At 35.6% G+C, this 23,159-nt stretch overlaps 1 long non-coding RNA gene across 1 annotated transcript in view; it reads left to right on the plus strand.

Annotated features, from left to right (window-relative positions):
* The window catches only part of LOC141583909 (uncharacterized), a 38,152-nt gene extending 15,394 nt beyond the window's left edge, over positions 1 to 22,758 (plus strand). The window contains exons 2-3 of the long non-coding RNA XR_012516746.1: positions 6,524 to 6,645; positions 21,168 to 22,758. This is a non-coding gene — a long non-coding RNA (uncharacterized LOC141583909). The remainder of the gene's footprint in view (positions 1 to 6,523; positions 6,646 to 21,167) is intronic.
* Positions 22,759 to 23,159: the final 401 nt, after the last annotated feature.

Genomic DNA, 23,159 nt, shown 5'->3' on the forward strand with positions numbered 1-23,159 from the left:
CTCTTCTACTTCTATTTACCATTAACAATTTGGAGGATAAACGTTGACCAAGACTGGAGAATAAAAACTGCAACAGAATTTTAGTTTAAAAGGGGCATGGATTTTTAGCCTGCTTGTACACCACTGTATTACCAGTAGAACCAGTTAAGTGCCTGGCATTTCACAGGAAAGCAATGCAATTTGTTAAATAGTTGTTTTTGATTCAAATGCAAACTTTTGAATAAAAACATTGAAAATTATATACATACCAGAAAATTCATACACAAATGCACATGGCTGTTTTGGTACATCCAACATATTTTAAATGACAGCAATGATTATACAACCATTGCTATCTGCAACAGAAATATAATTACTATGTTATTGTTTTTAATGCTCAATATATCAACACCTTTCTAGAGGAGTTTCACTGAAGTCTGAATTCTTGGTTTATATTGGTTCATGTTTCATATCCCTGAGAACAACAAGAATGCCCTGCCCTTTTTGCTACCTCCAAATCTAGTTGCAAATACCTTTCTAAAATATCTAGTTTAATTTATGAAAGGATAGTATAGGAGAGTAAAATTAGAGTGTAGGTGAAATGAAATCTGGGCATGGCTGGCCTCTTTAGATATAATTTTCTGGTGATTGGATGAGATGACACAGAACTATTTGGCTGCATTAGTAGACAAGAAAAAAAGAAAGGAAAATTCCTTAAGGTGATGAACTCGTGTTGATATTTACAAAGGACCTGCATAAAGCTCTGTACTTTCTTTCTTTTCTTTTTTCTTTCTTTCTTATTTTATTTATTTATTTATTTTTTTGAGATGGAGTCTCACTCTTGTTGCCCAGGCTAGAGTCTAGTGGCATGATCTTGGTTTACTGCAACCTCCTCCTGGGTTCAAGTGATTCTCTTTCCTTAGCCTCTTGAGTAGCTGGGATTACAGGCAGATGTCACCATGCCAGGCTAATTTTTGTATTTTTAATAGAGATGGGGTTTCACTAGGTTGGCCAGGCTGGTCTCGAACTCATGACCTCAGATGATCCACCTGCCTCAGCCTCCCAAAGTGCTGGGATTACAGGTGTGAGCCACCACACCTGGCCTGTACTGTCTTTTTTAGTATTACTCCAGTATGATTGGTTGATTAAAGCATCACACACACACACATACACACACACAGAGTGTGTATGTATATATAAGTTATCCTGCTAACTTTAACATTTTAATGATAGTAGCATTTCATGTGTTTAAATTATAGCACTGTCCAGAGTTATAAGTGTCATCCATTTATACCATAAAGGAGCATTTCTTGTGTATTAGTTGGCCTCTTACTGGCTTCAAAGGATTTATATGATTTACAAATAAATTATACGAGGAGAGTCTATGAAAATAGAGGCTCTACTTATGCCTCTGAATGTGGTGGAAATGATTTTCTGCTTTTTTCTTGTTCTTTCCTCCCTTCTTTGTAACCTTCAGTTATGCATCTGGAAAATGGCCCAGAGGAGTGTAGGTCTTTATGGCCTCTCTGTCAGCCTCACCAGAGTCCACTTCCAGCTACCTGAAAAGACAAAGAAATCCCTAACCTCACCCTCAACCATAAGGACTCAAGGCTCCAGAATGAAAACAGAGCCCCACTTTTTGAACTTAATGGAGTTAGGGCTGTCTTTTCCCCTTCTTCTTTGTCATAGATAGGTTAAGAGGTGCATATTTCTCCATCTTGGAAACCGTGCGTCTTTTAGCATCACTGAGACTATTCCTTCCCCTTCTTTTTCCTGATAACAGCTTTTCAATTTGTCCTTTGGTTGTGCCTGTGTCTATTTTTTTTTGTGGAATAATATAAAGGTCTGTTTGGCTACAGTCATACAAATAAAAAGTTTTCTACCCATGTCTAAACATCAAAAGTTAATGGTCAAAGCAGCTCCCCAAACTTTGTTTTATACAAAATTAAGCTAGTTTTGTCAGGTGAGTGACAAGGGTATCCAAGCTATTAATGTTTCTCCCAATTAAACTTGCACCTCATCTAAATCGCTTAGAGTCACTTAGAGGGCAAAACTGAAATCATAATAAGAATTTCTGGGGAAAAATGTGTCCAGGATTAGAACATAAAAACTCTCATCCAGAAAATTCACATGAAACGATTTCCATACAAGCCTTTAAATGTCACCTAGTTCTACAAAAATCAAATTGCCAAAGTCTTAATAACACTGTACATTTGCATTGCAAAATCATAATCCCCTTACGAGGACCCAAGGTTCTTATAATTATTTTCCTCTCGCTTTTTCTCCCTCCTTTCCTTCCTCTCTTCCTTCATTTTTGATAGATGTTCAGAGTGAGTAGCATGAGGGCAAACATTGAATGTTTTAGTGTAAGCATCCAACATTTTATTTTTCCTGGAAATTAAAAGCCACTTACTCCCTTGGATTTTTGTGTTCAGTCTTAGTTACATGTTACCACAGAGCTGAATCACATCCACACCTCAGAAATTTTACCTTGGGTGGGATCATCAGACAAGAAATGCTGAACTAAGGAGTGATAGGTTTCTCAGTTCTTTATGCCATACGTTTTGGCCATCTTTAAGAATATAAATTTACAAATTACTTTATGTTTGGCATTCTCTATAAAAAAGAAAAATTGATGTTTCCTTTCTCTTTTCTTTCACAGTAAAAGACAATGTCCTCTATAGGGTAAGGAGGAACTTAAGGGTTTAAATCTCTCACCTAATAACTTACTGAAAGCAAATGGCCTTTTAAATATATTTGCGTTTTTATCTGTGGCTGACATCCCACCTCACTGGATCACAACCTCCTGGTTTTTATGCTGACAGCTTTCTTCCATGAAATGGAGAAAAGCAAAACAAACAAGCAAACCAAAAGACCTGACACAATAGGGGCAACATTTTTTTTTTTTTTTTTTTTTTTACTGCTATGTTAAAAGAAATATCTTCCCTCACTCCTTACAAAAGGGAACATAGGCATAAAAATAAAATAAAATAAAAAATGCTCTTTTAAATGGGAGGAATTATAGCTAAAATAGAAACAGAAAATAACTAAGCATTGTGAGCTAGCAAACTTTGGTTTCGTTATTCAAAGACCAGATATTTCTCTGCATATTTGAACACCAAGAATTCTTTAGTTGTGTGATTTGTATGGCATATGTAAGATTTAATTGCAGAATGCATGTTCTGGGCCCATGGGAAGAGAGAAAATGGTGAATGCACATGTCCACACAAACATGGGTGAGCACTCCGAGGGCCAGCCAGGTCACATGACGGTTAGGAACCACAGCCTCAGAGGAGAGTGGCTTTCATAGTGTGAACAATGGAACTCTGTTTCCAAATGGAAACTTCTTTTTATTTTTTAACTCTGCAGTTTCTGAGTACTGAATGGTCTCTTAATAACTTTTCAAGTAAACTATAGAGACTCTACATGAGAATTCATCTTATCCCAAAGAAAGAAATAAAATACATGCAGTTTTATGAAACATGGTTTATAAACAAAATGTTAGCTTGACACTGATGTAGGTGCCTAGAGTAAAAGCGTAAAGATCAGAAGCCCAGGTATCTTTTTGTCCCTGAAATGAGCTTCTGGTTCCTTGAGAAAAATGTTCTATACTGGCATTTACTCTTCGGTGTTGATTATTATTGATTTCCTATTTTTTTTTCACTCTTTCCCCCAATGGTTCTAGTAACTGCTTGTATGTGTGTATTTCTGTGCAAGTGATGTTTCCTACTTTGGTCTTTCATTTGCTAATTTGAATATTTCCAATCACAAACTGGGATGATTTTGCTGTATGTCCTTACTGAAATTTCATCTTGAATTGTCATCCCCACATGTTGAGAGAGAGATCTGGTGAGAGGTGACTGAATTAGGGGGCAGTTTCCTCCATGCTGTTCTCATGATAGTGAGTGAGTTCTTGTGAGATCTGATGGTTTAAAAGTGTGGTACTTCTGCTTCTCTCTCTCTCTCTCTCTCTTTCTCTCTCTCTCTCTGTCTCTCTCGTTCTGCCATGAAAAGATGTGCCTTGCTTCCCCTTCACCTTCCCCCATGATTTTAAGTTAGTTTCCTGAGCCCAGCCAAGTAGAACTGTGTGTCAATTAAATCTTTCCTTTATAAATTAGTCTCTGGTTATTCTTTATAGCAGTGTGAAAGCCTAATATACAAATGAAGTCCAAAGTTGATCTTGAAGATTAGTTGTGAAAAATGCAGAAACTAAATACTTCACTTTTTAATTTGGAATATAAAGGACCATTTCTCTATGGGGAAGGAAGAACGGGGAGTGACTGTTTAATGAGTGAAGAGTTTCATTTTTAAATGTTGAACAAGTTGAAAAAGTTCTAGAGATGGAAAGTGGTAATGATTGTACAACAATGTGAATGTTTATAATGCTACTAGGCTGTATACTTAAAAATTGATTAAATGGTACATTTTATCCTATGCCCATTTTACCACTATTTAAAAATAGTAAATTTCTAAAGTTTCTTTCTACATTTGAAATAACTTTTGACATAGAATAATTGTAAGTATAAATATTGTGCCAGGATAATACAAAGGAAAATTGTATTAATAAATTTGACAAGCACTATGTTTTGTTAGATATTCTCATGGTCTCAAAACGATGATCAACACTTTCAAGAAATATCCAATAAACATAGTTAATGATCAAGAACCTTTGTTTTTTCCTTATTCAATTAACCAACATTGTGAATATAATTCTCTTCATTTTCTAACAGGCAGTACAGTGTTAGATTTGTTAGTTGTGAATCATGGATTTGATGTGGGTAGTTTACTTTACATTTTTGTTGCTTTGATTATTAATTATAACATACAGTAAATAATATCTTGTTTCATCTCACCTATTTGAGAATTAAATATTTGTAGTTTTATGATGTTTTTATTGTTTTGATTAGTAACTAAAGCATCATTAATTTTTTTTTTTTTTTTTGAGACAGAGTTTTGCTCTTTCACCAGGCACCAGGCTGGAGTGCAGTGGCATGATCTCAGCTCACTGCAACCTCCGCCTTCCAGGTTCAAGCAATTCTCCTGCCTCTGTCTCCCAAGTAGCTGGGACTACAGGCACGTGCCACCACGCTCAACTAATTTTTGTTATTTCAGTAGAGACGAGGTTTCACTACATTGGCCAGAATGGTCTCCATCTATTGAACTCGTGATCCACGTGCCTCGGTCTCCCAAAGTGCTACAATTATAGGCGTGAGATACCGTGCCTGGCCATTAATAAAAAAAGTGAGATACTTTTAATATCTCACTTGTGGATTTTCTATGTCATCTTTGATAGAAGGCTATTCACTTTTATTAATAAAATTGTTATCATGTTCAAGCATAAGAGTATTAACTCTGCAGATTTTCCATTTTTTTTTCTTTTTAGGATCTTTTGTTGCACTCCATTTAAATATATTTTATTTCGAGAATGATTTGGACTTGCAGTCAACATAATCTAAGGTTTTACAAAATAAAGCATAATTGCAGTTAAAAAGTTCAAAAAACGGAATATATTTTCATCAAAAATGTATTACAAATATGTCAAAAAATTAAAATTATATTTTATCTCTGTGTTGGTAATTAAGATGTTTTCCCAATAATACTTAATTACACTAGTTGGGAGACAGTACCCTGAAACGATGAAGTTCTATATGTAGGAAGCACTTTATGCTTGAATCAGTAACCAATTCATTGTGTAATTCACTGAATAGTTTATCTGGTCGTCAGGAGTAGCCATGGTAGTGGTTCTTCTCACTAATACATTTAATAACTCAACTTAAGCGTTACATTGCTTTACAGCATTAATGTTCAAAAAAGTAATACATGACAGTGGTCATGACAAGAATTCCACTGAATTGGACAGCTACATGTATACTGGAATTTGTAAGCTACTGAACCAATAGGCAAGAAAGACAGGGCTCTCTCTAATGGCTGTGATAATTATCAAGAAGAAATTGAGATCCTCCATTATAATGAGGTTATGGTGGGCTATGGCTGGAACCCAGTAGTTTCCCTGGAGTCTCTTTTAATATGTCCATATCGAATAGTAAAAGTTAATGAACAGCTACAACAAGGTAAACAAACAGGTAGAGACCTTGGGGTTTCAGACTCTGTAGGACTGAAGTCTTGGATCATCCTGTAAGATAAAGAACTCCAACCAGCCAAGGTTCTGGTTGGGGAAAAGGTAACACAAAACGGATAATGTATGAAAAGTAATTATGGACTCGTGGCCAACTGGGTTACAGACATGAGGGATTTAAACTCTGGGCATCTTTTTCCTTGCTTGTCACATGTGCGTACCACTTTATTGCTTTATTCAAGGACTGTTGTTTAATCTTGCAGTTTAGTCTTTAGGTTACTAAAGATTCAGACAAAAATTTCTCTGATTAATTTTTAAGGAGGAAGGAGAGTAGAAAGAAGGGCTTGGTTCCCTATGACTTTACTTCCTATTCTTGTTAGAGTCCCTTTGGCAATGTTTCTTTATCCTGACAATAGTTGTCGCTTTCAGTTTTCTGTTTATGTTTCTTTGTTTGGTTTCTTATTTCAGAACCAGCCTCATTATGCCCCTTAAGAGATACCAGTATCAGCAAGTGGGCATAGCTTCCTCAACTATTAGTTCCAGCTGTACGAGGATGTTCTTCCAGGCGCCTGAGGTACCAGCACTCCCTGGTTAGTACTCTGCTTTAAAGGTTTTGGGTCTCAGCTCGGTAGGGCTACACATAAACTTCTAGGTTCTAAAAACCAAGCTTTTCTTTTTCTTTACCCAACTCACAGAGTGGCAGCTCCTCTCAGCAGTTTGCTAACTTTATATTACTCAGTGTTATATTTTTTCCCTTTTTGTCCTCTAAAATCTATTTAACCATTTTCTTATATTAAATTATTTCTATAAAGATAACTGGTCTGGATTCTGTATTCCTGATTGGACCCTGAATACTGTGCTAAGAAATTAAATAAAAATAAAAACATACTCTTTGAAAATATTCCAATCATATATTAAAATTAAAATAAAAATTAAAATTAGTAAATATATTTAAAATGAAAATTATCTAAGTAAATGTGATAATATTTAAAAAACAAAACAAAATCTGATTTTTAAAAATCATAACGTTTGAATGTTTGAATTCTAACACTCAAGTCTATCTGGTTATGTGTATACCTAAGCATATGCAGAGTTAAGAGGAATTTGAATTGTCTAAAGTTGCAAAATGTTTTTCAGTCATCATGTGCAATGTATAAATACCACTCAAATTCAAGAGTACCTCTAGGGGCATTATTGGGAACAAAAAGCAAAACAATAAAAATGAGTGCTTGGGACTAATGAAACCGATGCTTTGTTGCATGGGAATTCATTTCTTCGTGCTAACTTGGAGAAAGGTTTGACAAGAAAATTAATTCATCATTTTTCTTACTTGATCAATTTCACACATTCAAATTCTTCTCTCTGGGAAGCATGTTTTTCTCTCACATTTGCAGCAGCACAACTTGCATGCTTTCATGGCTTTCCTACTCAGGGACCTTCTATTTGAAGTTACAGGACAAGAAATGTGGAGAAGCATTTTCTGTGATGTCTTAAGGGTCATATGCTGCTAGTGCTGAGTGTAAGATCAAAGTGTAGAGTTGCCCATGGGAGTTTTAATCCATTTGTGCAAACACACACATGCACATATGTGTGGATGATAACGTGGGGCCCCATAAAGCATAAGACCCAGAGCAGGAGCCCCTCTTGCCTGAAGGCTGAGGATACTACATATTACCCTTAGCATATTGAGGTACTGCAGTGTTTCCGAGGTTTTGTTTTGAAGACTCTATGACTTACTTAATTTTTTTCCTGGACTTAGTTTGGTTTGCTTCCTAAGCATCAATCTCCCTTTCCCAAACTCTTCTGTTATGTCTTACTCTCTTTCCCAGAGCGTTTTATTTCTTTACATTTCCATGATGTAAACAAAGCTAGAAAACTGGTCTTCCAGCTTTCTTTCATTGACCCATTTTTCAAAGCAGTGTGACACATTTGCAGTTTTTACAAAGTTTTCACCTTGTAATCCACTCAGTATGTATTTCCTGGGATTTGTATCTTCCTCAAGGGCTTCCATTGCAATTGATCAGTATGCTCCAGGAATCAAAGCCTCTGCAAGCCTCTGATACAGTTATATTCCCATTGGCCCTGGCCTTCAGTAGAGCAGGTAATTTTAAAGGTTCACTAGGAATCCCAAGGTTCTTATTACTATTAAAAAGAGTTAAAAATTTACTCCTAAAATTATGAAAAATTGAGTTCACTCTTGTAACCACAATCACATATGCACATCCTAGAAACCCAGTGGATCTGCCCTGATCAAATTAAGCTTGGGGGCCACATGACCTCATCAATATGGAGGTCGTTTATTCTCTTTATTCCCACATCATGGAGGCAGCAGGAAGTTAAATAGGATTCCCTGATTCTCAAATATCCAGTTTTAGAAAGTGGACTAAATAGAGTCTTTGAGCCTTTCTGTAAAGCTGAATCTCTTCATCTCACAGACAAGAAGTCCTGGCAGGGAGTGTGGCCTAATCACCAAAAGCTTATCATGTTATGGTGCCCTTTCCTTCTGCCTTCGACAATCCCAAACATTTATCTTGAAGTCTCACCTCATGTCAGAACTCTGTGATCCTTACACTCTTCTAGTCCCAGAATTGGTTTGCATGCATACATTTATTTTATAGAAATATACATGGATATATTTTAATGCATTTAAAATAATTTTTATTTTTAAATTTTATATTTTATATGTATGTGTGTGTATGTATATATATGTATATGTATATATATACACATATATATGTGTGTGTATATATATATATATATACATATACATATATGTATATACAGAAAGAGAGAGAGAGAGAGAGAGAGAGAGAGAGAGAGAGAGAGAGATGGAGTCTTACTTTGTCTCCCAGGCTGGAGTGCAATGGCACGATCTCAGCTCACTGCAACCTCTGCCTCCCAGGTTCAAGCAATTCTCCTGCCTCAGCCTCCCGAGTAGCTGGGACTACAGGCGCATGCCACCATGCTCAGCTAATTTTTTTTTTTTTGTATTTTTAGTGGAGATGGGGTTTCACTATGTTAGCCAGGATGGTCTTGATCTCCTGACCTTGTGATACACCCATCTCGGTCTCCGAATATATTTTATTCCCTTCTTAGTTATATACTGAACTCCAAGATTAATAACCTATTCATTACTAATCCTTTAGTATATCAACATTTTATATGTTTGCTTAGTCAAATAGAATTAAAATATATTAATAAGAAGGCCATAAGAAATCAAGATATTAGCAGACAATAACATGGAACTGGGCAGACATATTATGCTAAAGCAAACATACATAAACTTTCCAGGCATTTTACCAAAGTAATTATTTTTTCTATATAATATATGTTTTAATGAAATATAATCCAAAGGAAATTTAAACATCTTTATTCATATAATATGCTACTGATATAGAATATACCAACATTCCTTTTAGAGTTTTTTTAATTAAAAAAATATTTCAACTTTTATATAGTCATATATTTTCTTTACCATTTGATTATGTCAGAATGATTAAATAAGCTTGATAATTCTGAAGTCATCATAAGACGTTAACAGAATAATTGTAAAGTATACGCTTCAATCTTTTGTTGATAAACACTATGCATACATCGAATAGACCATAATATAGCCCTTTATTCTCAAGATGGATAGGAACAGTCAGGTTCCTTGTAGAGGTACGAGAGAGCATAAGTGGAGACAGAGCATGTGTTGTTTGAAAACAACTTCCCTCCTTCAGCAACAACCCCAAATACAGCAGAAAATTGCAGATGTTGTTGCACTTCTGTGCGCTTCACACATTAAAAAGAAAAGTAATAATTGAAAGTGCTATTTAAATTCTAAACATGGCCATTGGATTGGCCAGGTTAAAGGTTGATATTCAGCAAGGCAATAAGGGCTAATACTGACCCTCTCTTAGAAGGAATAGGTATTGCATTCTCTCATTTTAGTAGTAATGCTAAGGAGTATCCAAATATTCTGACTCACCTATATATCAAAAAGGTGAGTTTTTTGATATACAGGTGAGTCAGAATATTTGTCTGGCTCACAATCAAACAAATGAAAAGAAAAATAGGTGTTTTACAAATTCTGTGACTTAAGCAGTGCCTTGAGTTACACTGGTGGTCTGAACACAACGGATTTATCTTATACTGGAAGCCCATCACCTATCTTTTGACCTAGTTCCCTACCTTACATTCCAGTTCATGACATTTCTTTGAAAACAACAATTAGGCTCCAACTTAAAATAAATAAATTTGATTCCCAAACTGAGACATGTATTTATTCCAGGCATTGGAGAATATACTGATGTAAGTGAAATTGAGAAATTTCATCTGTTAAGAAAGACATACAAAATCATAAATTTAGGAACTAACTCATCGGTTTCAGGAAATGGATGTGGGCAGCGTTCTTTAGTGGTTAAATCATTTGCTTACTGTCAGAAAAATAGGAGACAAGATCCTAAAGTACCAATTTTTGTATTCTTGTTATGTATTGTCAGTTACATGCATTTCATGTTTTTTTACAGAAATTATAAAACTTTTCTTTTGTCCTTTGAATTATAGTCAGTGTTTCGGCGTTAAATTCTAGCCAGATAATATACTGGTTGAATATGTTGGTCTGATACCATACAAGCCTGGGTTTTGGAATGACGTTTTTATTGGTTATTACTTTATAATCATAGGTAAGGTTCTCTATATTTTCATTTTCTCATTTGTAAAATGAGTATATCAATACCTACAACACAGAGTTTGTTGTTTAAGAATTAAATGAGATGTGAGAGTAGAGATTCTTGCTGACCGTATGGATTTAATGAGTGACAGGTTACTTTTGTGGATTGGATTATTTTTATTATCTCCACAGAGTGTTTTCTAGAGGAGAAAATTAAAGAAATAAACAACAACAAAGCATGGCTCAGTTGACCAATGTGAGTGCTAGTTCTGCCACCTACAAGAATTTGTAGCTTCATTCAATGTACTTGTATAGCTTCATTCAATTTACAGCTTCATTCAATTTGTACTAATCAACTCAGCTAGACTTTTTCCTTTTCTCATTTAAAACATGGAATTATATATATATATATATATATATTTTTTTTTTTTTTTTAAATGAGATGCGGTTCCTCTTCATTGCCCAGGCTAACATTCATGATCGTAACTCATTGCAACCTCAAACTCCAAGACTCAAGCAATCCTTTCACCTTGGTCTCCCACAGTACTGGGATTATAAGTGTGAGTCACCATGCCTAGCCAAAATGATGACATTTGGTTTCCCAATTCAATTATTTGTGAGGGTAAAATGAGATACTACGTATGAAGTTGTGTTGAAAAGTAGTAATATCTACACTATTTAGATTTTGTTGAGTAAACAAATGATAAGAACTGATATGAAACCAGTTACCATTGTTTTTAAATTATGAAAAAATGTATACAGATGAAAGAATGTAATGTAGCATGAAAAATTTTAAAGTATAACAATATAATCATGGAGGCATCTAGTCAGAAAAATAGAGCATTACTATGGTAGCAGCCAGAGATAAGAAATAGCATGGTTTTGACTTTGCACTTACCATTATCTTGTACATTTGTTTATTGCCATAAATGGCATATTTTAAAATATGTATTATAAAATCTTTCTTATGCACTCTTAATTGCAGCGAGTAGTATCTACACTCTGGACATTTTTTTGTAACATTAAAAAAAAACTGCTTTATTGAGATATTCACATACCTTAAAGTTTGAAGTATACAGTTCAATGGTTTTTAGTATGTTCACATATCATGCAACCATCAATACAATCTAACTTTAGAACATTTAAACTGTCCTTGAAAAAAACGCTGTGTCCATTAGCAGTCACTCCCTATTCCTTCTCATAATCCTGAACTCTATGTCTACATTCTGTGTGATTTGCTGGTTACTTACCATTGTGCTTCTGAAATTCACCCACCTTGAGGCAAGTAACTTTAATTTACATTTTTGTTGTTGTTGGTTTTGTCTGTTTAATATATCAGCCACTGAGATACATGTATTAAAAATCTCCACCTATAATAGTTGATTTTTCAATTTTGAAGCTGTGTTACTAAGAACATACATGTTTAACATGGCTAGCTTCATGATAATTTGTAATGTTTATTTTCACATAGTGATCAATATCTCTTGAAGTTCCATCTGGTTTGAAGCCTTTTTAATTTGATATTAATAGAGCTGTATCAAATATTTTTTCTAACTAATGTTTGCTGAACATTTACTAATGATTTAAGTGTGTCTTGTAAAGGCATATAGGATGGTATTTATCAAATTTTGAAAAATATATTCTTAGAGAATTTAAGAGTAGGAATTTAATTGACTTATGGGTATATACATATGACAAGTAGGTTTACATACATTTATCTTCAGTTTTCTATCCTGCCTTATTTTGGCTTAAGAGGCTAATAGTTAATATAGTAAAAAAGGGGTTCTTTTGGGTGATTGATGTACTTACTTTTGCTGACAATATTTTTATAACTTAGTAAAGCAGGTGTCTAAGAGCTAATTGTATTAGTTTAGTTGATTCATTTCTCAATTTAATCTCAAAATGGAAGTCCAGAATACAAATGTTTTGCAAACTGAAAGCAACACAATTTCTAGTACTTTTCTTGAACACCTAGAAACCCTTCAATAAAACAAATTTAAGCCATCTAGAGGCGAAATATCTGGGTACTAGAGGCCAAGTGTGGGCACTAATAATTAATTAATTGATGAGACTCACCCTTATATTTGATAATTAATGCTATTTTAAGCTACTGCTTTCAGATTTCTGAGCAAAACCAAATTTGTGTAGCAAAAACAATAATTTCAGAAAGCAAGTAGGAATATATCCTCTTGAATAGATGTGAACCATAAATCATTTTCCAAGGAATTTGAGTCAATTGCCTCCCCAAAGACAAAGACCAGGTAAGAACACATTCTGGAGTCAGACAGAGCCTGATTATGTTCTGGATCTTTGATCAAGGTACTTAACATCTCTGGCTTCTTTTTCAGATCTGTAAAATGGCAACAATACTAACACCTCATCAGTTTCACATTTTATATTTTGAGAAAAAAGTTACATTATTCTTATATTATTAACACAATTTATTGAATAGTAACTGTCCCAAACATGCTACTAAATACTTGTCTTGTGCTATTGGATTTACTGTAGTGTTATCTAATTTCTTAAATGCTATGCAATACTATCTTACAATACTATATGAGACCCTGATTTTCTTCCTAATCCTGTGAACTTTTTAATTATATTTCTTCAAATAGCCTTTCTTCCACTTTCTCAACAAAAGCATTTTGTAAAATCAATGCCTGTGGTCCTCTTTATCCGTATCTTGGGATCTCACCTACATTTGTGTCTTTGGTATTCACCTTTATGGGTTCTTAAATTTATATCTCCAGAACGGAGGGCCCTTTGTGTTTCAGATTTTTTTTCAACCCTCTACTGAATATGACCGTCTTGATGTCTTCTTCACACTTTGGAGTCACTATGTGAGAACCTAACTCATCAGTTTTCCTCACAGAAACATCTTTTACTTCTTGGCCGTTTTCTTGTAGAGATGGGATTTCACTCTGTCACCCAGGCTGAAATGCAGTGGCATGATCATAGCTCACTACAGCCTCAAATTCCTGGGGTCAAGTGATCCTCTCACCTCAGCTTCCTAAGTAGCTGGGACTACAGGCATATACCACCACACTCACCTACTTGTTCTCTTTTGAGTTCAACAATTAGATATCTACAACAAGAATTACAAAAACAGTACTGAAAGGAATCAGAGAAGACACAAACAAATGGAAAAACATTTCATGCTCATGGATAAGGAAGAATGAATATTGTTAAAATGGCCATACTGCCCAAAGCAACTTAGAGATTCAATGCTATTCTCATCAAATTACCAACATCGTTCTTCATAGAATTAGAAAAAAACACTATTACAAAATTCATATAGAACCAAAGAAAGAGCCCAAGTAGCCAAAGCAATTCTAAGCAAAAAGAACAAAGCCAGAGGCATCACAATACCTGCCTTCAAACTACACTTACAAGGCTACAGTAACCAAAACAGCATAATACAAAAGCAGACACATATGCCAATGGAACAAATTGGAGAACTCAGAAATAAAGCCACACACCTACAACCATCTGATCTTCAACAAAATCAATAAGAAGAAGCAATGGGGAATGATTCCCTATTCGATAAATACTACTAGGATAACTGACTAGCCATATACAGAAGATTGAAACTGGACCCATTTCTTATACTTTATATTAAAGTTAAATTAACATGAATTAAAGACTTAAATCTAAAACCTACAATTATAAGAAATCTAGAAGAAAACTTAACAAATACCATTCTGGAAACAGGCCTTGGCAAAAATTTCATAACAGAGACTCCAAAAACAACTGCAAAAACAAACAAACAAATAAATTTTAAAAACCCAAATTTGACAAGTGGGCTCTAATTAAACTAAAGAGCTTCTGCACAGAAAAAGAAACTGTATTCTATTCAATAGAATAAACAGAAAACCTACAGAATGGGAGAAAATATTTGCAAACTATGCATCAAAGATCTAATATCCAGAAACTTAAACACATCAACAAGCAAAAAACAATCAACCTCATTAAAAAACAGACAAAGCTGCCAGGGTGCAGTGGCTCACATCTGTAATCCCAGCACTTTGGAAGGCAGAGGCAGACAGATCATGAGGCCAGTAGTTCGAGACCAGCCTAATCGACATGGTGAAATTGTGTCTCTACTAAAAATGCAAAAATTACCTGAGTGTGGTGGCAGGTGCCTGTAATCCCAGCTACTCAGGAGGCTGAGGCAGGAGAATCGCTTGAACATGGGAGGCAGAGGTTGCAGTGAGCTGAGATCGCACCACTGTACTCCAGCCTGGGCAACAGAGTGAGACTCAGTCTCAAAAAAAAAAAAAAAAAAAAATTAAGAAGACACTTCTCAAAAGAAGACATACATGTATGTGATGTGGCCAAGAAACATATGAAAAAAATGCTCACCATTACTAATTATCAGAGAAATGCAAATCAAAAACAAAATGAGATACAATCTAACACCAGTCAGAATGGCTGTTATTAAAAAGTCAAAAAAGAAAAAGTAACAGAGGTGGCAAGATTGTGGAGAAAAAAGAGTGCTTATATACTGCTGGTCAGAATGTAAATTAGTTCAGCACACTGTCCACTGTGGAAAAGCAGCTTAGAAAGTTCTTAAAGAACTTATAATAGAACTACCATTTGACCCAGCAATCTCATTCCTGGTTATACACCCAAAGAAATATACGTCCCTCTACCATAAAGACACATGCTCGCATATATTCATTGTAGCACAGTTCATGATAGCAAAGACATGGAATCAATCTAGATGCTCATCTATGGTGGACTGGATAAATGAAATATGGTACATATTCACCAAGGAATACGATGTAACCATAAGAAAGAATGAGATCATGTCTTTTGCAGCAACATGGATGTAGTTGGAGACGGTAATTCTAAGTGAATTAAAGCAGAAACAGAGAACCAAATACCACATGTTTTCAGTACACCTGGACACAAAGAGGGGGATAATATACAATGGGCTTAATTGAGGATAAAGTGTGGGAGGAGGGTAAGGATAGAAAAACTACCTATCAGGTACTCTATTTACCTGAGTGACAAATCATTTGTACATCAAACCCCAGCTACAGAAATTACCCATGTAACAAACCTGCTCACGTAACCCCAGCAACACAAATTACTCATGTAACAAACCTGTACATGTACCCCCTGAACCTAAAACAAAAGTTGGAAAGGGAAAAATAAAAGCATTAAAAGACTTCTTTGATATCTCTGAAAGAAATCAGCATAATGTCAGACTGACAGAGGAATGATTATTAAATATTCACTGGAATATGATTGAAAATGCAACAACCGAACGAATTCGACCAGTTGTGAGCCCTCCCTTACAGCCGTCACTGATTTGTTTCTTGCATTTCTCTGCCCCTTTCCAGTTCTTCTGCATCCACCACGGTTCATACCATCATCACTAGGACTGTCCTCAGCAGCTCCTAGCTGATCTCCACTTCAATAGCTGCTCTTCTATTTCAATCTATACACAACCTCCAAATGGGTTTTTCCTAAAACCCATCTCTAGTCATTTGATTAAAAATAAAACAAAACAATAGGAACTCATTGAAACTAAAACTTCGATTACCTAATTACTTTAGGTCAATATTCTTAGATGGCTCTTCCAAGCTGTCAAAATTATCTATAACTTGGTACAGACTCACCTTTCCAGACTTATCCCTACAAGCTCTTTTGAAAAGTAGTTTACTCTGCTGGCAAACTATTACTTCCATTTCTTAAACATATCTTGTTTCCTTTAAAAAATGAGAACACATGGACACAGGGAGGGGAGCACTACACACTGGGATCCGTTGGGGGGAAATGGGGGAGGGGCGGGGAGTGGGGAGGTGGGAAGAGATAGGATGGGAAGAAATGACAGATACAGGTGAGGGGACGGAAGGAAGCAAAGCACACTGCCATGTGTGTACCTATGCAACAATCTTGCATGTTCATCACATGTACCCCCAAACCTAAAATGCAATTAAAAAAAAAAAAGAAAAAAAAAAGTATCACATAGTTTTAAAATTCTTCTCTCCCACCCCTACTTTTTTCCATTACCCAATATGGCCCAGATTTAATATTTGCCATGATTACCTCCCTTTTAACAGGAATTTACGCTTCTTGAATGTTGTATCATCTGCCTAATTTGTTTTTTGTGGGCATGCCTCATCTCCTTTACTAGGTTGTGATATAACGTTCAATGATGACTGCTAGGCACAATATCTTCTCAAGAGCTGTAGCTAATGGCACTATTTTCATTTTACAGTTAAGGAGCCCCAGACAAGTCTAATAACCATTCATGTGAGGAATAGTGCTTTGACAAAATTTTGGTAAATTTTAGTCTCAAGGCCTATTTTCCATGTATTAAAGGAAGAATGATTTCTTAGGTCTTGCCATGACACACTTATTTCCTATTTGACTTTCCACACAGAGAGATTTGAAATTGTGAGAGTGAACTATGACTGAAAATTTACTTATTTCACTTTGCTCTAATTTTCCTCAGCACTACTAAGGAGTGACTTCTTGCCCTCACATACGACAGTTCTAAATTAAATGAGAAAGATATTTACAGTTTTGTAAATATCACTTTGGCATTTTACATTTTGTAGGAAAGGGCTTTCACGTTGCAGTTCATAGCATAGTTTGTGGTTTTTAAATGCCAACTTGAGAAGTAGAAAAGAGACCTTTCCTGGAGAAAAGACCAAGTTTCAAATTCGATGTTGAGAAATGCGCAAAAATTTTAGCGATTGCTGTGAAGAGTGAAGACGTTACTTGATGAAAAGAACATAAGGCTCTGGCTCGTTTATGTATTGGCTCACAGCAGAAGGGGTGGGACATTAGAATCAAAGAGAACAAGACAGTCCTGTACTTTACTTCCTTTATATTCGATGCATGTGATCACTTGGGAAAGTAGTAGACAGTAGGCAGGAATCAGATAGGAACCCCTGGGAAACAGGAATGTCTCTATAGCTCAGTAAATTGTGAAGAATGGAAGTATCCAATTGCAGATGTAAACATTTTAAAGTGAACCACATATGATTTGAAATGCGGTCTAGGATGCTGCTATTCTAGAGTACCTTGTTTTGGGGGGATGGGAAGAGAGTGCTGTTGCAGCATGTACTGCTGTTAAGTGAGTTGAAAATTAGCAATTAAGGTCTGGAAGAAAAGGTGGAATTTGTTGGGCCCAAAGACCCTTTCTTCTTCCTAACATTTTATTTTTTGAATACAGAGCAAGAAAGTGCACAAAAGAAAAAATATCACCTGCTAATATTTCCATATGTGTACACCTAATATACACATACCTAATATATAGCTATACACATATGGAAATACATACATATGTGTGTGCACATATATATTATTTTAGCTAAAAATCATTGGTATTTGCAACAAGCGTGGGCAAGATGGTGAGTCTCCATGTCTACAAATGATTTTTTTAAATTAACTGGGTGTGGTGGCATTTGCCCATAGTCTTAGCTATTGGGGAAGCTGAGGCAGGAGGATCCCAGGAGTTTGAGGCTGCAGCGAGCTATGATCATGCTATACACTCTAGCCTGGGTGACAGAGTGAAACCTTGTCCCTAAACAATAAAAAAGACCATTGGCTTTTCTGCTGATTTTATATAAATATATCAATTTATGTACTGTCCGTGTACGTGTTAGCCGTGTCACTATTCAGGGTCCCAGCATGAAACGGATGATACACTCAAATGAAAAACTGAGGGGAATTTAAGGAAGGGACTACTACTTCTACAAATTGTGGGTGGGTAGCATTAACATCCTAAGCTGAAAAGGAGAAGAGGGCTGAGGGAAGGAAGTGACACCTGAAGTAAGTTGAAGCTCTAGGAAAGATGTCTTTGGTAGAGAATACCAGGAACTACCTGTGGCCACCAGCCAAAAACCTGTGGTCTGATAGGAAAGAACCCAGAGAAATAGATACCTTGACTTCTATTTCTTCTAGCCCTCCGATTTCCTGCCAATGTCTGCCATAGACCAAACCCAAATGGGTAGAAGACGAGGGGGTCTGGTTTATGCAACCCATCAATGTCACTCTCCTCGGACACAGAGCGGAATGAAGAATAGTGGAGGGTTGATATGAAGAGGCAAACTGGGAAAACGAGCACACCCATGTGGAATTGATGAGGAAGCAAAGGAAGATCCCATAAGAATGATCTGTGGAAATTATAGGATATTTCTTCTGGGATTGACTCTGAGGATTCTTTTGTGCATTGTCCTTCTCTTTGCTTCCTGGTTACTCAAAAGCATCCCTAAAATTATAGAAAAAAGAAGAAATAATAACAACTGGGTTTTACCTTAGGTTAGACTTTTTACTAAGCTCCAGGTTTTGTGAAATTATCACATATAATCTATGCCTTCATTTCATTCAAAGGAATATTACACCTTATTTTTGACCATAAACATTACTTCTCTTAAAGGTATTGTCAGCAATTTATGACATTATATTTAGCTGCCTTTTGTAATCTCAATCATTTTCTGAATTTTTCCATTATAGCAATCTGTTTTATAATCTGGAAAAAAATCAAGCTCAGGAAATTTAAGTTTTGTAACAAACTATTAGACCTCAGCATGGCCAAAAGTTTTCTCAAATTGTTGTTGCAATATAACATTTGTTGGTATAAAAATGTAAATAAATCATATGAATAGCTTTTATCTTTCACATAGAGATGGTTTCTACCATATTTTCAAAATTTAAATGTCCACAGGTATGTTGGAATATAAGCAGACCTCGGCTGCTGACACAGGCATGAAAATGTTGATGATTAAAATCTTATTATAGTATAAGGTTTACTGTTCCTACCATCATTTAGGAAAAATGTTAAATGACTTAATTTTAGGTGCAATTTATTTCTCCAATTATTCTTTATTGTTTTCCCCAAATAGCATAATGCGTGATCCAAAAATATAAAAATGAAACAAACCAATAAAGAGAAAAACCTAATTTAATTGGTTGTTGCTAACATTTTGCCTTTTCTCAGAAAGCAGCCTCAGTTAAAAATAACTCAAAGGCATTTTTGGTGAACACTCTGACCTAGAATAAAAATGTCTCAGTAAGATAGCAATTTTCTATTTTATAGTTCGTCCTGAGAAGAAGCAGCCAGAGAGATATTTATGTTCATTACACTGTATAAAAAAGTATAATCTCCAGCTTAGAGAGAGCCACTAATTAGGTGACATTGATATCCTTTTGAATATTTTTTATTGCTGTAAATGAAATAAATTTGTTTCAAAACTAAAAATCCTACAGAAAGACAAGGAGATTATTTTTTGAGGTTGTGAGCAGGTAAGCTAACCTGATTAACATGGAGACATTACTCGCTGGTCCTCTATCCACTCGTTAGAGTTTCTCTGAGTTATCTCATTCTTAACCACAACTTCAACTATCTCCTATATACTGATATCCCTAAAATTCCCCCCTCAGACTCCAAATAAGGCTCTACCCTGAGTTTCAAACTGCTGTATTCAATTACTGTATTGTATTAGTTATCTATTGTTGTATAACAAATTATCCCAACACCTAATAGCTTAAAACAATAGATAGTATCTCCTAATAATTTCTGTGGATCAGGAATTAGGGCCCAGCTTAGCTGGTCCTCTAGCACAGGGTCTCTCGCAAGGTTGCAATCCAGGTGTTGCTTTGACTGTAGTGTATTTAAAGGCTTGGCTAGAGGAGAATCTGCTTCCAAGATCACTCTCATAACTGTTGGAAGGACTAGCTCTTGCCACGGGTTGGCCTGAGGCCTCTCTTAATTTCTTTCCTGTATGGGCCTCTCCGCTGGGCAGATAATCAGGCAGCAGTCTTCCCTGGGAGTAAGAGCATGATAGAATGGCAAACAAGAAGGAAATCACAGTCTTATTATAAGCTAATTTTGCAAGTGTCAGCCCATCGAGTTTGTTGTATTCTGTTCATTAGAAGTGAGCCATTTGGTCCACTCTTCCTCAAGATGAAGGGATTATACAAGAGCCTGAATGCCAAGACCCTACCGCAGGTGCCAACCAAACATTTCCTCCCAGGCTGTCACAGGCACCTGAAACTCAACATGTCTAAAATTAACTCTAGCAATGTTGCTTCTGAACCAGCTTCTTCTGTGTTCTCTCACTCAAATATGAGTCACAGAAGATGATCTATACAGTGTCTACGTGTGTGTGCGCGCGCGCGCGCATATTTGGTATGTTTGCTAAAATTTTTTTTTCTTGTTTTGTTTTGTTTTGTTTTTGTCTGAAGGGCTGGCTTGTGTCAGCTTATGTGATGAGTGTAGAGGTCCTGGAGTCAAGGTACAGTGGAAAGAGGGCATAGACTGCATATGGAATTCCAGGAACTTCATGCTTACTGAATTTTTTGCCTGAAAAATCAAGTATCTCTACTATTTATATTTTGCTTGACCTTTTTTACTTTTTATGTTTTTTACAAATGTGTGTTTATGTGCTATCTAGCCTTCTTACTGCTGTTGCCCTCACTTTCACACTCTCATGTCAGGTGGGAGCTCTGCCATCCTTCCATTCACTGAGGCTGTATGGAACATATCTGTGCAGCTGTGGAATTCTAAAGAGGAAAGTAAACCATAAGGAGTGTATCCAGTTTGGACGATGGCCTTCTTTCAACTCCAGCTCTCAAGTTTTCAAGTTAGTGGGATTAAGATCTCCTCTCCTTGCTCCACTTGCTTGCATTCTTAGACAAAAGATATCTTTTGGACCCAGTTGCGCTATAATATGGTAATTATTTCTCACGACATTTTTTTCGGAATGTAAATAGCACTTATTGATATTTTTATGTACTGATTTTTCGCTTTATATTATACTGATAATTTCCTTTGGAATCTGGAAAGACTGGGAGGTGAGGCGAGTTAGAATATGAGGTTCGACTGGCTATTTTACAAAGACTTTAAAAAAATCATTTCTTGCCTTGCCAACAGAACTTGATTCTATTATAGAGGCCTAATAACATCTTGAAAATTTCTCCTGTCAGAAACAATTATCCACCAGTTCCTCCTTGTCCAACCATTTATGTGTCCTTCTCAAGGAACTCTAGTAGATTAGTGGGAACTAATGTTGCCTTGATCTCAATAGATTACATTTCTGAAAATAGCATTATGCCTATAACTTTCCTGCCATGGAAGTAAGGCTAATTTAATTGCATGTGCTCTATTGCTTTTTCTGGAAACTTTTTGAAAGTTGGGGCACATCTTGGCAAGTCTCTGGCTGTCTGAAAGTTGCTATTTGTACAATTATGGCCACATACGTGAATCATGATTTATACAATTTATACTGAAGACTTTCTCAAAATTTTGGCTGAAGATTGTTTTTATGTTTTACTTATATCTAGCTCATCAACTAATGTAAAACAACCCATGTCTATATCAATTTGCTTTCACTTCTCATTTGTCTGCTAAGATTATTTGGAATTGGTTTCATAAAATCTTGTCAATAAGCAACAAAACAATGTTTACAGAATCTTTGCTTTTTCCTTGTTATTCTTGAGCAGGGATTTGACACCATAAAGATAAAATGGCCCCAGTGACTCTAGCTTTAGATTATTTTAAAAAACCTTTCGCAAATTATATTCACATGGTAATTGCTTCCTGGGTAAGCCTAAATGCTCACTCTTACCTTGCAATAATTTATTATTCGTAAAATTCTCTTTAAATGGTTGGAGCTACTCTTCATTTTTCTCCTAACAAATGCTTAGGTTTTTCTGGGTGTTCTCTTTAGTGAAATTGAGGAAATATCTCATGGATATCAATTACATCACAATCTTCACTTGCTGCCAATCATTTTCAAACACTGGTTTTGTCTTTATGTCTCTAGTACACATCCAGAAGCATTTATCTCTATTTTCTGGCTTGGCTTTTCTACCACTTTCTATACCTGTCAGTTGTCTGAGCCATTTAGTGGATTACTTTCTACTCCCATTTTTTTTCAAGCACATCAACAACTTGCAATGGAGTACCTTCATAAGACTAGTGTCAATCTAAGTGCTTTTGCTCTTCTAAACCCATCCTTTACCCCATTATTATATTAAAAAATTTTTAAAAATCACTTTGTCAATATTTTTTATTTTAGTGCTATAGCTTCATTGCATTTTTAATTCATATTCTCTCTTTTCTGTCAATGATTTCTTCTATTTATTATAGGGATATTTTCATTGATTAGGTCAAACTTTAAGTGTGTTTTTGGCACTTCCAGGCAATACACACTATATTTCCCAGTGAATTCATTCTCACAATCTCGAAATTGAGTGATCTCATGGCTTTGCTTTTATTTCACAAAAAAATATTTAAGCAGTAAGAAGAAAACTTATTTATCTTGCTGGCACCACATTTACCAAATACATACATGTGTCTTTATATAATCTGTCTTCCCTCCTGTGACATGCATCCAATACTATTGCTCTTACAGAAGATGCTATACTTATGTATTTGATCCCACTCATTTTCTTCAATTCAAGGAATTTTGCTCCTGCAAATATATC

Source organism: Saimiri boliviensis, chromosome 3, assembly GCF_048565385.1.
Source record: "Saimiri boliviensis isolate mSaiBol1 chromosome 3, mSaiBol1.pri, whole genome shotgun sequence".
NCBI classification, from domain to species: domain Eukaryota; kingdom Metazoa; phylum Chordata; class Mammalia; order Primates; family Cebidae; genus Saimiri; species Saimiri boliviensis.